Here is a 13,283-nt window from a genome sequence, read left to right on the forward strand (position 1 = left end):
ATCACCATCATAGGGAAAAATAGCAGTGATTCTTGCCTATATTCCTCACGAACACTACCACCACCACTACCACCACCACCACCGTCACAGAGGGAGATTAATAATAATTCTCACCTTTCTTCCTCACCACAACCACCACCACCATCACTGTGGAAGAATACAGTGATAATTCTTGCTTATGTTCCTCATCATCATCATCATCATCAACACGATCACTCCATCACTACTTCATCTATTCTTTTATTTGCATATCCTGCAAATTACATGAACATTTCACAGTTCTTTTCACAACCTGCAAACATCAATCAGTCTATCATTCCTCTGCCATTACCATCATAAACATCTCCATCATTCCATCACTACCTCGATAATATTTTTTTACCTAAACACCCACTAAATCAAGTGATCATTACACTATTACTCACAACCTTCACCATTCCATCATTCCTCATACACATAACACTTTTAAGAGATTTCCATTCAGTTCATTTTCTTTCTCTGACTTCACGATTCCCGCCAACCCAACCACTACTTTCCTCTGCTCAGCCAACTTGTGTTATTCCTGCTATTCGTGATTAAATTCTCTCTCTCCCTACGTCGCGTCTGATACTCCACCATTATGGAGTGCGCACGGAGACATACGGTGCGGGGTTTGGGTCGCACTCAGGCGTGGGATGAAACTCAACAGAGGTGGAAAAGATTGCTTGATGAAAATGACTGTAAGACGATTTGGAAGTCAATTAATTGGAAAGGAAAACTACAATATGAGGATATGGAAAAGCCTTCAGAACTTAATTTTCAAGAACATTTTGAAAAGTTATTGAATCCATCTAGTGAGCAACCGATTGCCGATAGTGTGTTACATGTTGATGATTTGGAAAATATGCCATATATACCAATTTTAGACGATCCTTTTTCTATGACTGAACTTGACGATGCACTGAATGTTACGAAGAACAAAAGTTATATAGGATTATGCCCGGCCATGATTAAGGTGTTTGATGTAACATGGAAGTTATTTATCTTGAATGTGTTTAATGTAGTGTTCACTCAAATATGTTACCCCCTGTTATGGTGTTACAACAAGCTAATTGTATTATTTAAGTCAGGTAATCGTATGATTTGTGGTAATTATAGAGGAATCACTATAATGGATACTCTAGCTAAAGTTTATGACACTATGATATTGAATAGATTGAAATTATGGTGGAACATCGACAAGTGTCAAGCGGGAGCACAAAAACAGAGAGGCTGTGTTGAACAGATTACTGCTTTGAGGTTACTCTGTGACTATGTTATGTACAAGAAGAGAAAACTGTATGTCCTGTTTATAGATTTTAGTAAGGCATACGATCGGGTCCCCAGAGGAAAACTTATAGATGCTTTAAAAGAGCGTGGATGTGGTAAGGTAATGATTAGAGCCATTAAAGCTATGTATACCTGTACTAGAAATATTATGAAATCTGCAATCATTGAATCATCTGTTGGTGTTCGTCAAGGGGCCCCGACCAGTTGTCTGCTTTTTACTTTGTATATTGACCATATGGTAAAGATGCTGAAAAACGAAATAGCAGCAGACGATTTCTTAGGAAGTTTACATACAATGCTGTTAATGGATGACGCAGTGATCGTTGCAACAAGTAGAGAAATGTGTGAAAAGAAAATGAACATCGTGTTACGTTATTGTAGTGAATACGGAATGCTTATCAATGAGAAGAAAACAAAATTTTTTGTGGTAAACGGTGATGATAGAGACAAACATGACTTAAAGGTGGGTGAGGTGGTAGTGAACTATGCTGCCAGGTACTTGTACCTCGGTGCCTGGTTCACAGACACTGCCGGAATGGACGATGTACTTAACATGCACCAAACAATGAGTGAAGCGACACTAAACAAATTTTCTATTTTTTGTGCAGCAAATACATTAATGCCATTTATATTGAAGAAAAAGGTTTTTGATGCTGCCGTGACGTCAGCCTTACTGTACAGTTGTGAGTCGTGGCTGACAAACAAGACTAAGAACTTAGAAAGACAATACAACAGTTTAGTAAAGTGTTTATTAGGTGTGAGAAAAAATACCAGCATAAATTTATGTATGGTTGAAAGCGGCATTTTACCTGTAATAGAATTAGTAAAGCGAAGGAGGAAAAACTTCTTAAAATCTAAGTTGGAGGTCATAGATATGGAACAACCTTTTTATATTGTGTATGACCTTTGCAGGAGAGAAAACACACCTGGATATAGATTCCTTAATAGAGAAATATCCCTGATATCAGATAATGACCCCATGGAAAAATTGAGAAATATTTTGAGGAACACACCGAACAGTGCCACTAAGATCCGGACATATGTGAATGACTTTAACCCGACACTGACAGTTCACAATATTTATAAGACTGATAAGTATGTGCCCGATTACCAGCGAGAGGCATTCACAAGACTGAGATTAATGTCACACAATCTAAGAATTGAAACAGGCAGGTGGAGTCGAACGCCAACTAAGCAGAGAGTATGTTTATGCGACGGTGTTCATGTTCAAACCGAAAAACATGTGTTGTTAGAGTGCACAATGACTGCTGATCTACGTAATAGTTATCAAAGGCTCAGATTTGGCGATATAAATGACATAATGGAAGAGAATATCTATATACAGGAAGTGTGTAGCTATATTTTTGAAGTACTGAGTACATACGTATAATATGTAAGAATCACCTCTACATCAAATGCATGTTTGTTACTTTTCATGGACAAAAGTATTTGTACAATTATTTGTTCTTCGTTTATTTTGTAAAAGGATTCTTTTGTCAATAAACAACTAACTAACTAACTATTAGTCCCAATTTCTTCCTTCCCGATATGTTTTGCAAGGCAGCACACGTGGCAGCTTGGTCCACCATGGGGAGAGAGAGAGAGAGACAGAGAGAGAGAGAGAGAGAGAGAGAGAGAGAGAGAGAGAGAGAGAGAGAGAGAGAGAGAGAGAGAGAGAGAGAGAGAGAGAGAGAGAGAGAGAGAGAGAGAGAGAGAGAGAGAGAGAGACCATGAATGCCTCTAGAGCAACTCTGAAACCGTGAAACCGGAAAATACACGTGCTGTGTGGTGTAATTCTGTGTGTTATGATGGTGACTGCAGCCTCAAACGTAAACATGCAGTACGACAGTGCTTCCCTGCTCGATTTGCGACCCTCCCTGGACTCACCTCTACCTGCTGAGTTCATTAATGACGTAAGAAGACTACAAGAACTACAGGCAAGTCACAATGAGAAGAAATACTCTGAAAATGCAACGACAAGAAAGCACCGGAAGGGGAGAAGAGGACGGCGCAGCGGTGTACGAGTGAGAATGAGGAGACGTGGCATGAGAACCCCACTGCCAGCCATCACCTTTGGTAATATACGCTCAATTAGAAATAAAATGGATGAGTTGTGCACCAACTGCAAGTTTATCCGAGAATATAGAGACAGTGCAGTAATCGCCCTCACGGAAACCTGGTTACAAGATCGGGATGCGGACAGCACAGTGACTATTGATGGGTTTGTGTTGGTGCGGTCTGACAGGAGAGGTGTTGATAAGAACCGAGGGGGTGGCGTTGCTGCTTATGTAAATGACAGATGGTGTTCACAAATTAAAGTTAAGGAAAGCTATTGTGACAACAACATCGAGTATTTAGCGTTTACCTGTCGACCCTTTTACCTTCCACGTGAACTTAGCAAGATAAATGTAGTACTTGTGTATATACCCCCGGATGCAGATGAATCTATAGCAGCTGATACACTAGAAAACTGTGTTACAAACTGTGAAAACGAAAGCCCGAACAGCGCAATAATTGTTTTAGGTGATTTTAATCATTGCGATTTTCAAGGAAAAGTCCCTACATACTACCAAACAATGCATTGTTTCACAAGAGGCAACGTTACACTAGATAAGATTTATTGTAACATTAAGGATGGATACAAAGTTTTTAAACGACCTAACATTGGAAATGGAAACCATAACATGCTATATTGTGTTCCTACATATAAACAGCTACTGAAAAGAGTTAAAACGAAAGAAATTGAAATTAGAAAATGGGATGATAATAACAGGCAACAACTACAAGCTTGTTTTGAGTGTACAGACTGGTCTGCCCTGATAGAAAACGGAATTGACATCAACACCAACTTAGATATTTTCGATGGTTATTTCCACTTCTGCTTTGATATGATCGTACCTACCAAGAAAATAAAGATATACCCAAACAATAAACCATGGATTAATAAAGAGCTAAAATCTATGCTAAATGAAAAACACAGACTCGAGCGTAATAGAAGTGGTGCTGAAAGAAGAATATTGCAAAGAAACATAGATAAGAAAATATATGATTCTAAAAGAATATACAAAGAAAAAGTTGAAGGCTTGTTTAAGACAAATAGAGTAAAAGACGCTTGGAAGGGACTTAAAACACTGTGTGGGCACAAGAAGAAACAGAGTGTGCCTCAACCAGAAAATATCAACACATATGTAAACGAAATGAACGCGTTCTTTGCGAGATTTGAAAGCCATGATTTCAGTGATGCGTGTAATGAGGTAATGACAGAAATTTAATCTCATAATGATGAAAAAATAATAATTAGGCAAGAAGACGTGCAGAAGTCCCTGCAGAATATACGGGCAGGTAAAGCTACAGGGACAGACGGAATGCCTGCTATGGTACTTAAACATTGTGCAAAACAACTGACACCCGTACTGACAACATTATTTCAGGATTCAGTAGATCAGGGAGTGGTACCTTATAAATGGAAGGAATCTGAAGTAAAACCTATTGCAAAAATTAACTGTCCAAAAGATCCCAAAGATTTTAGACTTGTAGTATTAGCATCTAATATTATGAAATGTTTAGAAAATGTATTGAAAAATTACATCTGTGAAAAAAAAAAAAACTAATAATATAAAAGACCCTATGCAGTTTGCTTATTGTAATAATTGGAGTGTACAGGATGTGACACTTACATTATTGAATGATGTTAACAAACATTTAGATAAGCCCAAATCACAAATTAGAGCACTGTTTATTGATTTTAGTTCAGCATTTAATACAATGCAACCTCATATTCTGCTCAATAAAATGCTAGAAATGGGTGTAAATAGAAATATCTTAAAATGGATTTTTAGCTTTTTATCCCAGAGACCCCAGTATACCAATGTAAACAATGTTAAGTCTGATGTGATATTAACTAACACAGGAGCCCCACAAGGTTGTGTGTTGTCCCCTGTTCTTTTCACCTTGTACACAGATAATTGTAGAAGTGGAATTGATGACGGTACTATTGTGAAATATGCTGATGATACAGTTATCTTAGGAAAAATTGTAAATGATAATTATGAAGGTTAAAAAAAAAATTGTTGATTGGAGTAAACAAAATTTTTTGGAGCTCAATGTAAAGAAAACTAAGGAAATGATATTTGATTTCAGAACTAAAAATAAACATGTACCAGACCTATTAACAATTAGAGAAGAAAACGTAGAAAGAGCAAACCAGTATAAGTATCTGGGCTTTATGATCGATGACCAGTTGAAGGACAGTGTCAATACAGATATGGTGTCAAGGAAATGTAAACAAAGACTACACTTTGTACGTATTTTGCGCAACTTACATGTAGATAAAGTGATCATTAGCCTATTCTACAAATCATTGTTGGAACCAGTCCTAAACTTTTCGATCACTGCCTGTTATGGAAAGCTTACCTGTAAAGATAAAAATAAGCTGGGAAGGATTGTTAAGAAGGCAGGAAAATTAGGTACACAGACCATATCATTAGATAAGCTCTATCAGACAGGTACAATGAAACAAGTGGACAGGATAATGAGAGATATCACTCATCCGCTACATAACTGTTACACATATCTAAAATCTGGTAGAAGGTTGGCTCTGCCCATGCAGCGTACTGACAGATATAGGAAGTCATTTGTACCTAAAAGCATTCTCCTTTTCAATCATCTATCATCACTATAATTTTTAGATTTAAGTATTCATGGTTACTGTATGTGATGGTTCATGATGAGGGCAGAAATAGCCCGATATTGCATGTATACGATAGCCCATGTAATGACTCCTTTCTTAATGTTTTATTGTTTTATTGTTTTACTGATTTTATTTACTTTTTAATGTTATGTATAAGCAACTACTAGGGAGCTCTTAAGCCAAAATGAATTTCATTTGTTTTACATTTTGTATTACAACTTGACGAATAAATTATCTTATCTTATCTTATCTTATATGCATGCCATGTTGATTAATCCCAACACCTCTACCGGTAAGAGGGAGGTAACTCAGCTACAGTACACCCGTTGATGACTTTATACTTGTGGTTTACCTTTATCAATTACTAATCCTACAAGTAAGAAGTGAGGGAATGACGTGCTTCTTCTCTCCCACATATTTCTCTTTTATTCTCTCTCATCACATTCTTCTTATATTCTCTACACTCTCTCCACCTCTCCCTCCATCCATATTTCTCCTACTATTTCTTTATTTCACCTTTTAATCTCTATCCCTCATCTTTCCACACTTTCTTCCCTCATTTCCTCTATCTTCATTTTTCCTTCGGCCTCTATTTTATTTATTTATTTTTTTCACCTCTTCCTGAAAATTCTTCTTCCATTCCCTTTTTCCTCTTTTCTGTTCTCTTCCTGCCTTCATTTCTTCCCGTCTTCATTTATACTTCATCGCCCATCTCTTCCTCTTTATTCCTCATCTTTCCTCTCTTTTAATACTCCTCTTCCTCTTCCTCCTCCTCCTCTTCTTCAGTAGGCAGCAGAAAGCAATTAATTATCTTCTTCATCAAGTTTTCTTCCTCACCTCACTTTTCTTCACTTTCCGTCAAAACAATCCTTTTGACTTCTTATAATTCTCTCTCTCTCTCTCTCTCTCTCTCTCTCTCTCTCTCTCTCTCTCTCTCTAGCGAAGCAGTTGATGGTCGTTTAGTGAAAGCTAAAGAAGTAGTTGATAGCAGTGAGATCATTAACTACATGATTAGCAGTAGTTAATTAACCATTCAGACAACCTTCTCGTACCTTGAGAAGTTAATTAAAGTACTACAAAAATATTATAATCAAGTAATTAATTCTTCCCACGTAAAATGTCATTGAAGGATACCAGCTTTACTAAGTGTTACTGAGGAAAACCCTTTATACCTCACGGCATGTCACGGTGACAGTGTTAATTAAGAGTCTACGTAATGAAGTATTGGTTATCCCTCTCCTGTATCCTTAAGGCAACAAGAGTGACGAAAAAGGTTTAAACGGAGACTTGTTGCGCGCTCCCGCTCTCTTCCCCACTCCTTGACGCAATGCTTCCTCGGTTCTCGTTTTCTCTCGGAGAACATGATCAGATGTGTCTTTTAAAATTACTCATTTACTGTATAGTATCAGTTAATTCACCACCAGACTGCTTCTTGGAGTCAGAATTATGGAGGAAAGTTGAGGAATAGTCACGTAGGAGTTCATAAAAGCGAGCAAACAGAACTCTTGCAAAGAACCAAAGCGATAAAAGAAAAACGAGTGTGTAAGAAAACGGTCAGATATTCGCGCAGACTCAAATAAAATAAATGAAAGCTGCACGCTTCCTAGAAGGCAAGAGGAGATGAATCGTGAGTGCATGAAGATACCGTTCCCTTCCTTTTCTTTGCCTCCCTTTGTACTTTGAGCCTCAGCAGAGCACACAAGGGACAATTGCTGACGGTTTACAGATCATTAGTGCCTCAAGACTGCCCTGGCCGAAAGGGAGAGCACACATTACAGAAAAATACAGAAAAAAGTAAAAAAAAAAGCCTTGTAATATTGAGCGCTGTAAGTAGAAATGGAATTAGCTATATTCCCAAAGGTCTCGAAGGTACTTTAAAGTAAGCTTAAAGTGCCTGTTGTGAATACATCAGCGAAATATAGTAGGTATATACGTGTTTGAGGTGGAAAAGGAGTTTGGTTTGTGTTATGAGTGAATGAAGTGATGTTAAAGCAAAGAAAAAGAAAGCCGAAAAGTATGCAGGTGTTTTGAAATGTGTTAAGAGAAGAGTAGCTGTAGAAACAGGTGTTTCTCAGGCTTAAAAAAATAATTTGTTGGTAGTAAGAGTGAATCCAAAGGAAGGTAATGCACAGATTTAATGCTCATAGTGTTAAAAAAAATAGAAATAAATGTACGTAGATGTTTCCAGCAGCTGTAAAAAATAGATAAATAAATAAATAAATAAATAAATAAAAGTATGTAGAAATACGAGTATGTAGCAAAATGTGTGGATAAGGAAAAAAAAAAAGGAATGGACACGCTATTCTGTATGCACACACCCACACACACACACACATACACACACACACACACACACACACACACACACACACACACACACACACACACACACACACACACACACACACACACACACACACACACATCATAAAAATGCATGAAACCAATGTTAATTCAAATAAAAAGAAAAAAAGTGAGAAATATGAAAAAAAAAAATATTACAATACTACGTAGACGAAATGAAAAGAAAAGAAAAGATTTTTTTTTTACTTAATTTTCATTTTTTTTTTTTTTTTTTTACAGATTATTTTGCTGGTATCTTTTAACGAAGCAGGTTAGGGTTACTTTCCAGAACCTCACTATTCTAGACTGTTTCTTTTCATGATTTTGTAATTATTTCTCAATAGACTAAACATTTTGTCAGGGTTTAATCCATGATGTTAATGCTTTAGACGATTTTTTATTTTTTTTTTTCAATAATTTTACTGTTTTGGGCTACTTTCCTTCCAAAGACCAAGTATTCTGGACGTTTTTTTTTTTTTTTCCATAGTTGGTTGGTGATATTGTTTTATATATCTTTACTGTGCGGGATATTTCCGTTCAAAAATTTTCTCCTTTTGCACTAATTTGATCAGTAACTTTCATATTTTGTGCACTTTTCGTTGATAACTTTCCTGTTATGGCTATTTCTTTCCACATTACTCCTCTTTTTGTGTTGTTTTCATTGATAATTTTTCATATTTTGTGTTGTTTTTGTCTGCTTCTTTCTTGTGTAATGCTATTTTTCATCCATAATCTCCTTTATTTTTAGCTATTTTCATTTTCTGTTTTTTTTTAATGTCAAAATTTTTACCGCGATCATCTTATATATATATATATATATATATATATATATATATATATATATATATATATATATATATATATATATATATATATATATATATATATATATATATATATATATATATATATATATACTCGTATATATATATATATATATATATATATATATATATATATATATACATATATATATATATATATATATATATATATATATATATATATATATATATATATATATATATATATATATATATATATATATATATATATATATATATATTTATATATATATATACATATATATATATATATATATATATATATATATATATATATATATATATATATATATATATATATATATATATATATATATATATATATATATATATATATATATATATATATATATATATATATATATATATATATATATATTTTTTTTTTTATTTTTAAATGCAGGAAGAACACTGGCCAAGGACAACGAAAATTTAATGAAAAAAAAAAGATGCCCACTGAAATGCCAGTTCCATAAAAGGGTCAAAGCAGTAATCAAAAAATGATGAATAAGTGTCTTGAAACCTCCCTCTTTAAGGAATTCAAGTCATAGGAAGGTGGAAATACAGAAACAGGCAGGGAATTCCAGAGTTTACCAGAGAAAGGGATGAATGATTGAGGATACTGGTTAACTCTTGCGTTAGAGAGGTGGGCAGAATATGGGTGAGAGAAAGAAGAAAGTCTTGTGCAGCGAGGCCAAGGGAGGAGGGGTGGCATGCAGTTAGCGAGATCAGAAGAGCAGTTAGCATGAAAATAGCGGTAGGAAACAGCTAGAGATGCAACATTGCGGCGGTGAGAGAGAGACTGAAGACAGTAAGTTTTTATTTTCTTTTTTTTTTAATGTAGGAAGGACACTGGGCAAGGGCAAGAAACATCTAATAAAAAAAAAAAAATGCCCACTGAAATGCCAGTCCCATAAAAGGGTCAAAGCAGTGGTCAAAAATTGAATAAATAAGTGTCCTGAAACCTCCCTCTTGAAGGAATTCAAGTCATAGAAAGGTGGAAATACAGAAGCAGGCAGGGTGTTTCAGAGTTTACCAGAGAAAGAGATGAATGATTGAGAATACTGGTTAACATTTGTGTTAGAGAGGTGGACAGAATAGGGGTGAGAGAAAGAAGAAAGTCTTGTGCAGCGAGGCCGCAGAAGGAGGGGAGGCATGCAGTTAGCAAGATCAGAAGAGCAGTTAGCATGAAAATAGCGGTAGAAAACAACTAGATATGCAACATTGCGGCGGTGAGAGAGAGGCTGAAGACAGTCAGTTAGAAAAGAGGAGTTGATGAGACGAAAAGCGTTTGATTCCACCCCGTCTAGAAGAGCAGTATGAGTGGAATCACACCAGATATGTGAAGCATACTCCATACATGGACGGATAAGGCCCTTGTACAAAGTTAACAGCTGAGGGGGTGAGAAAAACTGGCGGAGTCGCCAGAAAAAGAGAGAGAATAAGAGAGAGAATAAGAGAGAGCTAATTTAGATTTATTGTCATAGCAGAGAATACTGTATAAAAAAGAGTAAGGCTTGTTAAATTTCATTATGTGAAGTGGATTTTCATCTTACTTTGTATTTATGTGAAATAGTGAGAAAAAAAAAAAACATATCAGTCGTCTTGTGAGTGAATTAACTTTCAGAAAATAATGTGTAAGAATAAAAGTGGTGTATATTGACAATTGTGCAGTGCTGAGGCGACTGAGGAAGCTCCTGTCACCATTGAATTTTTTTCCTCACTTTAACTTAATATCGGTACGAACCAATCAGGAAAAGTCAAGTGTGTGGTGAGTTTATTAACGTTGCTTCAAAAAGTACTGTAATATATGAAGTGGTTGAGAAACTTCCCCTACTAGTGAATGCCCGCCTTTCACTTACCTAACATGAACTACTGAGACGAAAAATAAAGTCTAGTGATTTTATAAACGTATTAAAACCTAGAAAAAAGTTCAAAAAGTCATGTTAGATTTAATTTCTGGGAGTTGTGTGGAGCTTAACCATTCTACGCCTCCACTGACGAATCTCCATCACACACTTACCTAACAAAGTATTAAGAGGGAGAAAATAGCAGTGTTTATATAAGGTAACATAGAGTGTAGCATAAAAGTCAAGGTATATTTAATTGTTCTGAGTAGTGAGGAGGTTGAACTCTTCACGCCTCCAGTAGTAAAGCTCCACCACACAATTGTGAGATATTAACAGGTGAAGGTCTCTGGTGATCATATAAAGCATAATGAAACAAAGTAATATACAAACTCATGTTAGATTTGATTAATTTGATTGACACACACACAAGCCGTAGAATAATTCTTCCACACACTCGTACTGGCCTCTTCCTGCACCCAACCACTCCTTTTTCCAGTTTCTCATCCCCACCTACCTGTCGCCACACCCAACCTGTCATCCTCCTGCCTATTCATCCCTTTCTCTCCTCCCCTGCCTTATTCCCTATTATTGTTACTCTTTACTCTGTCCTAGCCATCTCACAACCACTACCTATCCATCCCTCGCTCGCCTGACCTTCCTCAACCTCTGGTGACGTCGCAGATAGACGATACTTGGAACTGAATCCTGAGACGAATCATCTTGGCAACGCGAGACTCAAGGGACGAGGCTAGCTGATATGATTATGTGTGGCGTAAATGTACGTATGTAGTTTACTATATATAGTTTTACAAATGTACACGTCTTCTGCAGTTTATTCTTCTTTTATAGTGATGAGTCTTGCGCATCAGATAACAATATGCTTCTCCTATCGCCGTTTCCTAGAGTGAGGGGTTGGCTCCATGTACGAGTCTCCTCCAGCTGTTTCTGTCCCTTGCATCATCCTCTGTGACTCCCATCCTTTGCAGTTCTACCGTAGTTCCTTCCCTCCATCTCACTCTGTCTCACTGTAACCAGCAATGTCCCTGTGTCACCGCCTTTGTTTTGTGAGTCACGTTAACTATTCACAGCTTGGAAATGACGAGTGAAACACTCGAGCTGCTTCACTGCGTCACTCACTGTTCATGCTCATATCTGTCAATGTCCACATCTCCTTTATTTACAGCATAACTCTTATTTGCATATGAAAAAAAAAACTATGTTAGTATGTAAAATGATAATACATTCGTGTGAATACAATTTCTTGGACAGATATCACGCCGCTGCCTCTATGTATTTACAGAACAAGCCAGCGCCAAGTACACGAGTTGGGACGAAAAGACGCCGTGACGCAGTGGGCCTCTGCTCTTGTGGACAGTGATCTGCCGCAAGAGGTGAGTTTTGTCCTGGCCGCGGAATTCCGGATAACGCAGGTGTTTGGGAAAGTGGATGATCAGCCAGGACTGAGTAGAAGATGCCGAGTCTCGTGAGTGAACTGTGTGGTGCAGGACTGTAGCGGTTATGCAGTCTCTTTTAACAAGAGACATCGTGGAGGAGGAGGATGGCGAGTGCTCTCAACACAAGTGAGGGAGAGGAGCCATGGTAACTGTGACCCTGGCCAGGAAGTCTCTTGTGCTGAACATCTGCGTTGTGTTACCAAGACTGTGTATTGGTGCAGCGCATACAATCTGATCACTAAGCGTGTTGTAGTGGTAAACTACGGCGAATGATTATTGATCGTTAGAAAAAAACTATAGGTGTGATAATAATTCGATGTTTGAGTTACACTAACGCTGCCACCGCCACCACCGCCGCTACTAAGAGTAAGTACATGATTCTTGTTCACGTTAATATTGATAGCAAGGAAATATCTCCATTTTTCTTCATATACTGTGGAAGTGCTCCCTCAAGACAAGACCCGGAACACTTTTACACTGGGTGACTGTAATACAAAGATCGAGAGAAAAAAAAAGTGTAGTCAGCCGAAAAAGAGGAGAGGAGAAGGCTGAGGGAAGCTTTTGTCCTGCTCTATACTCAGAGAGGCTGACGATGATGATGATGATGATGAGGAGGAGGAGGAGGAGAAGGAGGAGGAGGAGGAAAATTACTAATGTCTTGAAGGATAATGTTTAGTAGCAGTGTATCAGCTCATTAAAACACAATGACCTTTCAGTGACACCTACTACGATCTCTAAAAAGTTAACAAGGTAAAAAAGAACCTAACATTTTAATAGCAGACAAGATAACGTT

This window comes from Scylla paramamosain, chromosome 48 (genome assembly GCF_035594125.1).
Source record: "Scylla paramamosain isolate STU-SP2022 chromosome 48, ASM3559412v1, whole genome shotgun sequence".
Classification (NCBI taxonomy): domain Eukaryota; kingdom Metazoa; phylum Arthropoda; class Malacostraca; order Decapoda; family Portunidae; genus Scylla; species Scylla paramamosain.